Source organism: Mustela nivalis, assembly GCF_964662115.1.
Source record: "Mustela nivalis genome assembly, chromosome: 6".
NCBI lineage: Eukaryota > Metazoa > Chordata > Mammalia > Carnivora > Mustelidae > Mustela > Mustela nivalis.
This window is the reverse complement of record NC_139025.1, coordinates 36,963,181-36,977,947: the sequence shown is the minus strand read 5'-3', so window position 1 is coordinate 36,977,947 and position 14,767 is coordinate 36,963,181. Positions and strand designations below refer to the sequence as shown.

At 40.8% G+C, this 14,767-nt stretch overlaps 2 long non-coding RNA genes across 3 annotated transcripts in view; one reads left to right on the top strand and one right to left on the bottom strand.

The window, feature by feature from the left end:
- On the bottom strand, positions 1 to 1,024 carry LOC309866420. Its single transcript, XR_014312644.1, has 2 exons — positions 942 to 1,024; positions 1 to 230 (listed from the first exon to the last, which is right to left on the bottom strand). It is a non-coding gene; the product is annotated as an uncharacterized lncRNA (long non-coding RNA).
- Positions 1,025 to 1,166: 142 nt separating this feature from the next.
- The window catches only part of LOC309866418, a 57,403-nt gene continuing 43,802 nt past the window's right edge, over positions 1,167 to 14,767 (top strand). The window contains exon 1 of one of the 2 annotated variants that reach the window (XR_014312640.1): positions 1,167 to 1,367. This is a non-coding gene — a long non-coding RNA (uncharacterized lncRNA). The remainder of the gene's footprint in view (positions 1,368 to 14,767) is intronic. The other variant, XR_014312641.1, reaches the window with a different exon arrangement.

Below are 14,767 nucleotides of genomic sequence, written 5' to 3'. Positions count from 1 at the left end.
TTATCATCAATAATTTATATGTTACATCCATTCTCCCATTCGATCCTTAAAAGTACAGGGCACAGTCACGTAGTCAGGTCTGGTACGGATTTCAGTTCTGCAGTCGAGGAAGCTGCGGCTCAGAGGGCGACGCGCCCAAAGGTTAGGAAACGGTTGCCAGTCCAAGGTCTTCTACTAGATGACTTTACATCCATACTATCAACTCACTTCTAAGTATGTTGTGTCAACTTCTAAAATAACGTCAAGTGCGGAAAGAAAACAGGAGCAACATTTTACAATTCAAGAGTGCATTTTAATTTGACGTCTCTGGAACCCAAACGCCACACCCAAGAGACCAGCCGAAGACGACGTGTGGCCGCGTACTGGGCAGTCCTGTTTCCTCACTTGAAAATGAGAACAGTTGACAGGACCCCTACCCTTTAGGCTGCTATGCGGATTGTGCATCACACGGAACGGGTTTTTAAGACAGCCGGTCTCACGGTTTGTACTATATGTTACAGGGCGTCTGTTCCCAAATGAAAAGTGACTTTCTGACTTCGAAAGTTTACGAACTCAGGAGAGAAGAAAAATGAGAGCTGCAGGAGAAAAACAAAAACAGGTCCTGGGTACCGTTCCTCGAACACTAGACGAAGGGCACTTCGCGTCTACAGAAACGTGTCACAGAGGCGACTCCTCTGTCGCCGGCGACTGCCACCCCAACACCAAACCCGCGGAAGGCCCGCAGGGCACCGACAGAGCGGTCGTGGGGCGAGGGCTCCGACCCCGGCACCCGAAGCCCCGACACGTGGCTCCCTCCTCGCAGCCCCTCCCCACTTCCCTCAGAGGTTCTCGTGCCAGAGAATCAGCGACGACGGCTTTCTAGTCTCAAGCCACACTGTCGCCGACCGTGGAGACAAATGCCCAACCCGCGAACACGCCCAACCCGACCCTATGAGATATACCTCAACTGCAAGCCCACAACGCGCGCGGGAAGAAACGCGAGCTCAGCCGGGAGGAACCGCTGACGACCGGAACTCCACCCCCTACCTCTCTGATAGGGTAAACGCGCAAAGGAAGATGAAGCGCATTGGTCAGCAGTCCACAGGCGGGGGAAGGGAAAGGGGACGGCTGGGGAGGGGCGACGAAGTGCCAAGACCCAGCCTCTCTCCGGATTGGACGAAAGCAGGACGTCTGCGCCTGCGTAGACCCAGTTTCCGGAAAGCGCCGCACAGGACCTCCCCGTTTGCTGTTCGGTAACGGAAGTTTCAACGACTCATTGGTTGTGACGAAGGTGGAGTCTCCTGGCTGCGTGGCCAGTAAAGGGCTAGAATAAAGCGGGTTCCGCCTCTTCCTCGGGAGACTGAGTCCTTCCGTTGTCGTCGGGCAGTGTGAGTTCCTTTTTGCTTAAAGACGACGTAATTTCCACTGAGACAAATTAAGGTAGAGAATTGTTATGGTGACCAGGAAGCTTCTACTGCGAGTAAGAAATACTTAAGAGTTAGGGCCCTGAAACACCCACGTACCCTCAGAACTTCTAAGTAGGACTTCAGAGTTGGAAGGTTAAGAAACCGGTTCTTTAGGCCCCCCCTTTTTTGCGTGGCTTTGTCATTGGCTGAAATAGCTATCAATTTGAAAGTAGCTCCGCCTGCGTCCTGGGAACTCTGGGATTTGTAGTATCAGAAGCTCAAGTCCTGTAGCTTTAAATGCGGTTGTTGCTGAGTTCTGCCTAACACCCGCTGACGTTTATTGTGGTTTTGATGTGTTCCGTTGCGCTTTTATCTTTTCACTGATCAGCACCGTTAAAGCCAGAGGACACTTAGGGAAATTGAAAAGACGTCTTGTGTGTCTGTAAAGATAAGTAGCTGAAACACTGTACAAACATTGTACTGCTTGTCCTTAGGCGCGCTCTGCCAGATGTTCATAAATACGGTACTAAGATTCTTGGGATTGTAAAAATTTTGCTATTACCATAAAACGATCTTTGATTTTCAAATTAGTGCGCATTCGAAAATACTTGAAAAGTTCCCGAAACTTGGGCCGTTACAGACACTGTTTTGGCGGAGGTAGCAGCTGCTTACATCAATCAAATGTTGATAGGACCGGAAGCAGAACTGGCTGCTGCCTTGACCGAAGAGCGCTGTAGTTAAAATGTCAAGCGTGACCAATCTCAGGTTACACGCATTGTGTGTTACTCAAGATTGTATTGTGAAGTCCATTTCCAGCCTTTATGGAAACATCGTGTTCCTTTAAGGCCAGGTTTCCCTACCTTTACTGAATCGTTAGCTTTCACTTCGCTGAGCGCATTTAGTAGTGTATCATCACTTTTGTGTTTGGCAAAAGTAGCAATCAGCCTATAAACTGAGTGGTCTTTTCCCTCTCGACAATTTTTTTCCTATTTAATATATAATACAAACTGTTCCATTTGTGTAAGAAAACACATGATTAGTGATATATAATAGTTCTACATTCTTGATTTAAAATTAAGTACATTTTATAGGATTACAGCCAAGCAAAAACTGCTTTTATGACTGATGCTTGGAATTATTGCATTTTGCTTAAAAAAATAAAATAATTTTTAATGTCTTTTTTGTGTCTTCTAAGTGACGAGAGAAGACATCAGGTTGTTTGTAAATGAGACATGGAAGATATTTCTTTTTATTCTCAATAAATGAAGAGCAAAACTAAGTGTAATCAGCACTGTTTCTCCTTTCCACATTCCATATGATGTATTAAGTAAAATCTATGAATACAAACGTCACCCTGAGGCAAAAATTCAGAATTATCAGTGTTTTGGGTTTTTTTAAAGATTTTATTTGTCTGAGAAAGAGCACAGAAGCAGGGGGAGCAGCAGGCAGAGGGAGAAGTCGTCTCCCCAGCTGAGCAAGGAACCTGTTGTGGAACTGGATTCCAGGACTTTGGGATCACCACCTGAGTTGAAGGCAGATGCTTAACTGAATTAGCCACCCAGACGTCCCTAGAATTATCAGTTTTAATGCTTTCCATTTTAATGCTATTTTTATAGCATTAAATGCTATCTTAATAGCATTTTAATGCTACTTTTCCTTTTGCCTCCTAAGTTAAGTCAGTGTCCACATTTGGGATATAAGTTAAATTCATATAACCAAGAATGAATAAACATTAAAAACTGGAGGTGTCAAGACTGCTACTGTGATTAGCAGTGTTTAGGAGAGTCAACTGAGTGACTGAATTGTGAGCACGTTTGGCTAATCTGTATTAACTGTCCTAAGTGCTTACTCTTTTGGAAGCTCCCAAAGTGTTCCACTTAAAGAGAAAAAGCTTAGTTATTTGTTCAGAATTTAAAAAATAGAAATTGAAACAGATACCATTACTTGCTTTTAAGATGTGAACCCTGGGGCGCCTGGGTGGCTCAGTGGGTTAAGCCACTGCCTTCAGCTCAGGTCATGATCTCAGAGTCCTAGGATCGAGTCCCACATCAGGCTCTCTGCTCAGCAGGGAGCCTGCTTCCTCCTCTCTGCCTGCCTCTCTGCCTGCTTGTGATCTCTCTCTGTCAAATAAATAAATAAAATCTTTAAAAAAAAATAAGATGTGAACCCTGGAATCATTTTTGTATCATGTCTGTTGAGAAATAGGTTACAGAATGGTCTCAAAGTGAGATAAATGCAAGAAGAGTCTTGAGATGCAGGAAGAGAATATTACAACTTCTTTTTGTATTTACTTTTTAATCTCAACATTTTTCTTTTCATTTTTGTGTCTTAAAAAACTGTGCACATGATATGACAGTATATATTTCTTGAAATCTAGCTATCTGATTTGGAGTGAATGGCAAAAAATTTGTGATCAAAATAGTCTGGGAGTGTTAAAGAAAAAAATGTTCATGATACTTATTAAAGGTGGTGAGACAGACTACTCATGAGAAGCTACTGTGGTGGGGTTTTATAATAGGGGAGAGATACTGAACTCAACTCCGAATATACATGTGGGAATTTATAGCCAATGAGCAGAGTGTGGGAGTGAGTGGATAGAAAATTACTAAGAGGAAATATCAGGGTAAGGGGGATTATTGCTAGATTGAGTCAGCAGTATTCTTACAGAAAATAGGTTAGGGTAATCAGACATCATCTGGGAGATAGTTAAGAATGAGGAACCCAGTCAGATATGGTCAACCTGACTTAGCATTCTTACTAGAACTGGACACTGCAAGGGAGGACTTGGGAACCCAAAGTCAGGCCTACTAAAAAAGAGAACAAGTATACATGTAGACCTACAGAGACACTCTCCTATACACACACAGAAATGCTTATATTTGCTATTAAAATACAAAGTCCAAATTGTACATAAAACTTAGAAATACTGATGTTCAATCACTGTATCAAGGATCAACCAGGGAAACAAACAGTAAAAAAAATTTATATTAATTTTATTAAGAAATATTTTTAAAGAAAATTTTGCAAGGAACTGACTTGCACAATTTGGGGGCTGGCTGGGGGCAGGTCTGAAATCTGTAGAGTAGGCTGTCAGGAAAGGCAAGCTGGAACTTTCAGTCATGAGCTGAAGTTGTAGTCCACAGGCAGAACTTCTGCAAAACCTCAGTTCAGCTCCTAAGGCCTTTCACACGATATCAGGCCCACCCAGATTGCCCTGGATAATCTTTATTTAAATGTGTTCACAGCAACACACAGATGAAGAACTTCAAATCATGAGTTTGAGAGTGGAAGTGTGGGAGGCTGGTGGTCAGGCCTGAAAGTCATTCCAGAAAACCATGTTTGATATAGTGTCTTATATTTGTGGTAGTGGATTAGTACACACATACAGAATGCACATACCAATCCTGTTTTCCACTGTCCAGTAAAATACATCTAAAAGGAACAGCCCTACTTTTAACTTCATTCCAGCCTGCTTCTTTAACTCCCTGCCTCATTTGGCTGGCTCGTACTTGAGACCTCGGCCTAAGAGCCTACATTTGAAGCCTCTGGCTTTATTCCTAAGCTCCATATTCCTCTGTCCAACTCTTGGATCCCAGAGCCCATTGAAGGCTTCCCAATAATATGTAAGACTTATCCCTAGGCAAGCATGCTTTTTAATATGTAAGGGATTCTTCCTGGTAAGCTACCAGATCTGACGCTTTTGAAAATGCCAACAAGACTGCTGTTGAAGCCACAGTGGGTGGTGGTGAGGACATCCTGTGACAAGTGCCAGCTGGTTTATACCAGTCCCCATGACAAGAGCATTTTTCAGTGGTGGTATTTTACCTCAGTTTTAAGATGGACTTTATTATGACTCCTTGTAGTTTAGATTGACAAAAGTTGTAGAAGAAGGGCCAGTACTGAAACAGATAATCGTGTTCATCAAAAGCAGCACCGACTGCCAGAAAACCTCTTGACAGAGCTGCTTAAAGTGAATTGACTGGTTTAAGCTTTATATTCTCTTCCTGCCACTTGGAAGTTAAAAAGAATGAACAAATAGTAAAATAGCACACTAAGTGGTGCTAAGAGTTGAGAAGAGAAAAAGGCCAGAGTATTAGACAAAGTAGTCTTTGGGTCTTTTATTTAATTAAGAATTAGGATTATAGTTTATTTTACCCAGTATGGTTAGGACTGAAACAGCTTGGGATCCTTTTTTTTTTTTTTTTTTTTTTTTTTTTAAGGTTTTCTTTATTTATTTGACAGAGAGACACAGGGAGAGAGGGAACACAGGCAGGGGCAGTGGAAGAAGAAGAAGCAGGCTTCCCACTGAGCAGGGAGCCCGATGTGGGGCTTGATCCCAGGACCCCTGGATCATGACCTGAGCCAAAGGCAGCAGCCCAACCGACTGAGCCACCCAGGCACCCCTCAGCTTGGGATCTTAATAATTGCTATGAAACAAATTCACTTTTTTCTTAAATCAGATATGAAGGTGCCTATTTGCCCATGCATGTGAAGTGATTCAGAGCTCCTGGCAAGGTTAGCTCTAATGGAAGTAGCTGAAAGAGTTAGATATTGAATTGCTAAGGTGAATGCCGCTACACAGTTACATCCTCCTCTCTTTTCCTCCTTCTTGCATCCAGTTGATACCAATTTTACTTTTCAGGTTACTTACTTTTAAAAACTGTTCAGTTTGAGAAAGTTCCATCACACACAAAACTAGAAAAAGTGGCATCATAAACCCTTAGGTATATGACCCTATCACCCAGCTTTAACTGATGGCTAAACTTAGTTATATCTATGCTTGCACCCACATTCCTGCCACATCTCCTATCCCACACATCATTTCGTTTGTAAATATCTCTCTCTGTCTCTAAATGATACGGATTTTTTTTCTCCAAGCGTAACCTCAATAGGCAGATATTTTAATAAGGACTGTTACTCAAGATTAGGTGTGTGAGTTTGAGCAAGATACTTAATCTCTCCAAACCTCAAATTACTCATCAGGTGACATTAACTCCCTTTCAGGGCTTTTCTGAAGATTAGCATAACCTCAAAACACCCAGCACAGTGCTTGCCACATTGTAGATATTCAGGAATTGTTCATTCAAGTTCTGACCTTTAGTGGCTTATGCCACTTAATTTGAGAAGCTGTAGGAAAGAAAACAAAAAAAGGATGTTTGCTGAGCATTTTAACTGTTGAAAATGATCCTTGAAAAAAATTTTTTTAATTATAACAGGAGGAATGTACAACAGCTAGAAACTGGAATCAAAGAAGTTTAAATGAGGTAGATCAAAGTTATGTGCAAAGTAGAGCCCAATAATAAAGACTTCATGTGAACTTACATGAAATACAGACTATTTGCTTAATCTTGGGATTTTTTTTTCACATATCTCCAACTGCTATATGTGACGATATAATACATAACTATTTGTCTGAGCTATAAAAGAAATAAAGCCTTCTGTTTTCTTTTGTAGCATTTCTGGAACTTTTAACCCCTCATAGTCAAATAGCAGTTGGGTTCTTATTGTCTTCATCTTTTTTGGATTTACTTATTGGGTTTACCTGTTTATTCTCTCTCCTCTGCTATTCTAGGAAAGTATTTAGTAGAAGGTTGGATTTAATTTTTTAATCATTATATTAAATGAATTTCCTTGCCAGATACTACAATATCCTCAGTTATGCCAAACATTATAAAGATAGATCTGATCATGATTGCCAGCATCTTAATATCTAAGCAATAACAATGTCACATTGCAACAAAGTCTTGTTTTCTTTCATTTTAAAAATATGTGGTAATGAATTATAAAGGAGATAAAATACAGTCACAGAGAGAGTCAGCAGCTTGAATACATTTGTAATTAGGTGATTACAGATGATTACAGATGGTTACCCTCAGGCTGATGAAGTGAAATGTTAGAAGAGAAAAGGCACATTAAATAGATTAGGTCACAGTTATGAATATATTAATGTAATTAATTAGCATTTTCTCAACCTTGAAAATTTTGAAAATCAATACTTGATAGTTGTTGGTTTTTACTACAAAGTGACTACCTTTTTTTTTAAGTGACTATTTCTGATAATCATTTCCCACTGAAACTTGTAGCATGTGATAATTTTTCCCATAAATTTTCCACCTAAGGGGCGCCTGGGTGGCTCAGTGGGTTAAGCCGCTGCCTTCGGCTCAGGTCATGATCTCAGGGTCCTGGGATCGAGTCCCGCATCGGGCTCTCTGCTCAGCGGGGAGCCTGCTTCCTCCTCTCTCTCTCTGCCTGCCTCTCTGCCTACTTGTGATTCTCTCTGTCAAATAAATAAATAAAATCTTAAAAAAAAAAAAATTAAAAAAAATTTTCCACCTAAAAAAAAAAACTACTTTTCAAGAAACTTTTTGACTACTACTTAGAGCAGCTTGATTGGTGAAAACTGTTTCATTCAAAAAGCAAAAATCATAATTTTGGTAAGCAAAATAAGTCAGAGAAAGACAAATGTCTTATGAGTTCATTCGTATGTGGAATTTAACAGAACAAACAAGTGAAGGGTTTAGAGAGAGAGGTAACCCAAGAAATAGACTCTTAACGAAGAGAAGAAACTGTTGGTTACCAGAGGAGAGGTGGGTAGGGAGGGGGAAATTAGAGGATGGAGATTAAAGAATGAACTTCTGAGGAGCACCAAGTGTTGCATGGAAGTGTTGAATCACTAAATTCTGCATCTGAAATTAATATTACACTGTATGCTACCTAACTGGAATTTAAATAAAAACTTAAAAAAAAGAAAAATAGGGGTACCTGGGTGGCTCAGTGGGTTAAGCCTCTGCCCTCGGCTCAGGTCATGATCTTAGTTAGGGTCCTGAGATCGAGCCCCACATGGGGCTCTCTGCTCAGCAGGGAGTCTGCTTCCACCTCTCTCTCTCTGCCTGCCTCTCTGCCTACTTGTGATCTCTGTCTGTCAAATAAATAAATAAAATCTTTTTAAAAAGTAAAGAAAAGAAAAAGAAATTTTTAAAAAGGAAAAAAATAAAATTCATAAATACTAAGTATAAGTGGGATAAATTTTAATCTTTGTGCCCCAGCCCTGGGAGAAATCTCTGGGCAGAAGAAAACAATTCTCCTTCTTTTCTATATATTTGCCTTGCCGGCCTATTTGATCAGCTAAGATAAGGAAAATCAAGAACTTCAAAGTTTTACTGTGTCTTTGAGTAAACAGATGGCAGACTTAGGGTAGATGACGCTAACATGAAATGGGCACCACTGTGGTCATTTCTTATGCACAAGTAGGCATCTGGGCATGATTAGGAAACTGGAGGTTAAGAAATGAGGAATGGAAACCACTCTGCAAAAACAGTATAAATAACTGCATCTGTTATGGCTAGGAACTTACATAAAATGTGTTTTATTTAGAAAATGTTTCTCCTTATTATGAAATGATTAATTCATTGAACAAATATCATTGCTCACATACTATATGCCTGATATATTTTAGGTACTGAAGATTTAATATTTTAAAAAGTCCCTACCTTTATACGGCTTACTTTCTAAGTGGCAGACAAATATCTATAATTTATATTAAAAATATATAATGTAATTTCAGCTAATTATGAGTACTATGTAGGGTGGAATATTCAAATATGTAACTGGTATGGCCAGTTTATGATATTTAGTATGGTTTCACATCCCCTTGTATTCCCTTGTGTTTTCTCTCTTCTTTTCCTGCCTTACTTCCCTTTCCTGCTCACTCCAACTTCCTTGACGTTGAACTTCCCAATAAAGTGTTAGTTTATAAGCTTTCCCTCCCCACTCCCATCCACTCCCAAGTGTGAATGTGGGCCAGCTTAGTGGCTGGTGTTAGGCCTTTCATTGCTGGATCCAGGGAAGGTCTGGGAGATGCTTCAGGATCTGGGGCAGCAGCTCTCTGCTTTCCAACACAGAAGTAAAGTATTTTAATATTATAGCAATTGATGTAGCCATGATAAGGTATATCCACTGAAAATCAGACATGGTCTTTGAAGAAAAATAGGGCAGGCTAAGAGGATAGGGTGATAGAATAATGTTGTGTTAACTCTATCCTTTCTGAGTATAGTGTCCTTGGGAGGTGTCTGTGTATGCGCATGTGTGCATGCACACACACACACATACGTGGATATTTTATGTCCGTTGGATGACCAGAGAGCATGGGAGTTATCCCTTTACCACACAATGATGGAGAGATTCAGTGGGACAGGAACTAGGAATGCCAAAGCCAACCTTACACTCTTCTGATGAAGCCTCCTTTGTGTTGTTCTGGACTGAATAATTCATACTTTAGGATATTTGTTACAATGCATTATTGTTTCCTATAGATCGAACTGGTGGAATAGAGACAGATACAAATCCTAGTGCAAGACAAAAGCCTTGTGTAGGGGGTTGTTTTCTGTGTGTGTTTAAAGGGGAGCCGAGTTTGCTAAAATATTCTAGGAAGCTCAGGAGCACCCTTGTTTCTGAGGTTGATCTCTGCCCACTTAATCACGTGTCCTCTGAGGTCTTGAATGAATTGTATCCTCACTTTATTTTCTTTTTTAAAAGATTTTATTTATTTATTTGACAGACAGAGATTACAAGTAGGCAGAGAAGTAGGCAGAGAGAGGAGGAAGCAGGCTCCCTGCTAGGCAGACAGCCTGATGCAGGGCTGGATCCCAGGACTCTGGGATCATGACCTGAACCAACCGCAGAGGCTTTAACCCACTGAGCCATCCAGGCACCCCTTCTTACTTTATTTTCAACCTTTTCCTCATTTCTGTCTTTTCCTTCTTCCTACAAATGTGTAAGTCTCTTTTGTTCTATGAGTCCTGTGACTCTGACTACCCATTGATTTACTCCATTTTGTTTTTTGATTTTTTTTAAAGATTTTATTTATTTATTTGACAGAGAGAGATCACAAGTAGGCAGGCAGGAAGGGGGGAGAGGAACAGACTCCCCGCTGAGCAGAGAGCCCAATGTGGGACTCGATCCCAGGGACATGATCCCAGATCATGACCCGAGCTGAAGGCAGAGGCTTAACCCACTGTGCCACCCAGGCGCCCTTGATTTTTTTTTTTTTTAAAGATTTTATTTATTTGACACAGGGAGAGAGGGATCACAAGTAGGCAGAGAGGTAGGTAGAGAGAGTGGGGGAAGCAGGCTGCCCACTGAGCAGAGAGCCTGATGCTGGGCACGATCCTAGGATCCTGAGATCCAAAGGCAGAGGCTTAACCCACTGAGCCCCTCCATTTTTTTAAATGTTTATTTATTTATTATTTATTTATAAATTTCATTCATTCATTTGAGAAACAGAGAGAGAGAGCACAAGCAGGGAGACAGAGAGAGGAAGAATCAGGCTCCCCGCTGAGCTGGGAGCCCAACATGGGGCTCGATCCCAGGACCTGGAGATCATGACCTGAGCTGAAGACAGATACTTAACCATCTGAGCCACCCAGGAGGTGTCCCTGTTTTTATTTATTTTTTTAAGTAATCTCTTCACCTAACATGGGGTTTGAACTCACAACCGCAAGATCAAGAGTTGCACACCTTACCAACTGAGCCAGCCAGGCGCCCCTGATTTACTCCATTGTCTATAATACTTTCTATACTGCCTCCATTCCATCTCACCTCACCTTCAGTCAGCTGTGATATAGCTTTACTCTCTAGGCTTCCACAAAAAACCTTTCTCTTGCAGGTCACCAATCAATTGCCAAATCCAAGGGCTTTCTGTCTGAGAAGACCTACCTACAATTTGAAAATGTTGACTCACCATCATGTGAAACAATTCGTCCTTTGGTTATCTTTCATTGCAGTCCCTTTTCAGTCCCTTTCCCACCTTCTAAGTGCAAATGTCACCAATATTCCAGGCAGGATTTTCTCCACCTTCTGTGTTCCCTTTCTCACTGACTGCACTGTCTGAAAAGCCTAAAAAAGCCTAAAGCCACACTAAAAGCCTTAACATAATTTTTTACCTCAACCCTCTTCGTCCAATCACACATTGATAGTATCTGGAAGGAAAAACCACATCATTTTCATGCACCCTTGCTTTCTTCACTGCTGCTATCCTTAGTCCTTTGTTATAGTTTGCTTGGACTTTCAATAGCTTTAAACCAACTTTGCCTCCATTTTCTTCCTCCATCAGCCTCTTCTCTATAAAGTCACCAGTGTTTTATCTTTTAAAAAGACAGAGTAAATCCTTAACTCTCCTACTTAAACCTTTAGTGTACTTCTGGTTTTAAAAGGTAGAGTAACACAAGTATTCTCTCTGTTTCCTCCCCATTTTTTTCCCTTCCTTCCTTCCTTTTCGTGGTTCCTTCATTTGTTCCTTTGTTCTTTAACTAGGCTCCTTGCCCAGCAGGGAGCCAAGTGCGGGGCTTGACCCTGAGATTAAGACCTAAGCAGAGATCAAATATCAGTGTCATTTAACAATCTAAGCCACCCATGCACCCCTCCTTCCATCTTCAAACAAGATTGTTAAGGGATGAAAAAAGTTATTAATCCTAAAGGACCAAGCAAACGAGAGAAAAAAAGAGATTTTACTTGATTTATAGAAGGTGAAAATTGAATGGAATAGTGATTCTTAATTTAGCAGGGTGGAGGAACTAACAGTTTAAGGAACAAAAATCATACGTGTTAATGAAAAATGAGACAGTTAACTGCGAAGAATCCCTGAGAGACTCAGTACTTGTAGATACCAAATCCACAATATGGCATTAGACCTAACACCTAAAGTCTGTCATTGGAATACCAGTTCCTGTTTCCCATCCCATTGATCCTCACCCCTATAAATGAACAGACAGCCAAAGATTCCAGACATTGGAGGAAAACCTCCAACAAATACCAAATAGGGCGTGGAGAAAATAGGATCATGTAGGGAAAACTTTAAAATAATTTTTCTCAGGGCATCTGGGTGGTTCAGTGGGTTAGGCCTCTGCCTTCGGCTCAGGTCATTGTCTCAGGGTCCTGGAATCAAGCCCCACATCGGGCTCTCTGCTGAGTGAGGAGCCTGCTTCCCCTTCTCTCTCTCTCTGCCTCTTTGCCTACTTGTGATCTCTCTCTCTCTGTCAAATAAATAGAATATTTAAAAAAATTAAAATAATTTTTCTCAGGGCACCTGGGTGGCTCAGTTGATAAAGCCTTCATCTCAGGTCGTGTTCCCAGAGTCCTGGGATAGGGCCCCACATGGGGCACCCTGCTCAGTGTAGAGTCTGCTTCTCCCTCTTCCTCTGATGCTCCTACTGCTTGTGCTCTCTCACACTCTTACGCTCTCACTATATCTCAAATAAAAACAAAATATTTTAAAAAGTATAGTAAAATAAAATAATCTTTTTCAAAGATTGATTTATTAGAGAAAGAGCGCATGAGTGAGCTGTGAGCATGAGCAGGGAGGAGGGGCAGAGTAAGAGGGAGAATCCTTAGAGCCAACCCCTCCTGAGCATGGAGCCCAACACGCGGCTCCATCTCACCATCCTGAGTTCATGACCTGAGCCAAAATCAAGAGTTGGTCTCTCAACCAACCTGAGTCACCCAGGTGCCCAAAATAATTTCTATTATACTGATAAAGAGTTTGCTTCCATAAAAGAATAACAAGATGTTACATGTAATTATGTATGTAATTATATGTAATATCTAACTACATATATCAGTTATAAGAAGGTTTGATATACATTATACATATGTGTGTGTGTAAAAGAGATACACAACATACAGGTCTATATTAGGTACGTATTATATATGTATATAAAGTATGTTATTAGTTAACAAGAAAGAGCTCTTGGAAATGAAAGAATTCTCACAGAAAGTAGAATAAAGGGACACCTGGGAGGCTCAGTTCATAAAGCATCTACCTTCAGCTTAGGTCATGATCCTGGAATCGAACCCTGCATCAGGCTCCCTGCTCAGCGGGGAGTCTGCTTTCCTCTTTTCCTCTGCTCCTACCCCACTCCTCCTCTCACTCTCTTTCAAATAAATAAATAAATTTTTTTTTTTTTTAAAGGTAGGATAAAAGCAAAGAAAAGGAGAAGAGAAGAAAAAACATTTCTATTCAGTTTTTAATTTTAATTCCAGTATAGTTAACATACAGTGTTATATTAGTTTCAGGTGTACAATATAGTGATTCATTGCTTCCATACATCACCTGGTGTTCATTACAAATGTGCTCCTTAATCCCCATCACTTATTTCACCCATCCCTCCACCCACCACCCATCTGGTAACCATCAGTTTGTTCTCTGTAGTTAAGAGTCTGTTTTTTGGTTTGTCTCTTTTTTCTCCTTTGTTCATTTGTTTTGTTTCTTAAATGCCGTATATGAATAAAATCATATGGTATATGTCTTCAGAAGAAAAAAATTTTGAAGAACTTCTAAGGTTCAGTTAATATGAGGTCCAGAAAGAGAGGAGAAAGAAAATGGAAGACCGGCATCTATCAAAGAAATAATTCAAAAACATGTCCTAGAACAGAAGGACATGAGTCTTTATTATGTCTCCCAAAGAGTGAATGAGAACACACAACTACGGTATGTTACTGTAGGGGCACCTGGGTGGCTCAGTCAGTTAAGTGTCCAACTCTTGATCTCAGCTCAGGTCTTAATCTCGGGGTCAGGAATTCAAGCCCGGTGTTGATTTTAAAAAAAAGAAGAAGATGTATGTTATTGTAAAATGTCAGTATTCTAGGCCTACAGAGAAGATCTAAAGAGCATTCATGATAGTTTGGGGCAGGAGTGGTAAGACCTTGGCAGAATGAACTCTTCCACCAGGGTGGGAAGTCAGTATCTAAAATCAATTTTTAAATAACCTATAATGGGCTCCTTTGTGGCTCAGTTGGTTAAACATTTGACTTCCGCTCAGGTCCTAGGATCAACCCCACTATGGGGCTCCCTCCTCAGTGGAGAGACTGCTTCTCCTTCGCCCTTCACCCCACTCTCTCTCTGTCTTGTACTCTCTCTTGCTCTGAAATAAATTTTAAAATCTTAAAAATAAAATATCCCTTAAGAGCATTGTTTAGAAATATGGCTGTAGAGGTGCCTCAGTGGCTCAGTTATTGGGTGTCTTCGGCCTCAGGTCATGGGCCCAGGGTCCTCATGGGATTGAGCCTCACATTGGGCTCCCTGCTTGGCGGGAGGCCTGCTTCTCCCTCTCCCACTCCCCCTGCTTGTGTTCCCTTTCTGGCTGTGTCTCTCTGTCAAATAAATAAAATCTTTAAAAATTAAATGGCTTAAATTTGGGTAAACACCTAAGAGTTTAGGATAGTTGTCTGAAAATAGGACTGGGAGTAGAGCATGCCTACTGTTCGAATCATGATCCTTTTAGTATGTCTTTTTTAAAACTGTAGACTTTTTTTTTGTTTTTTTTGTAAGCCCTATGCCCAATACAAGGCTTCAAACTCATGACATTGAGATCAAGAATAGCATGCGG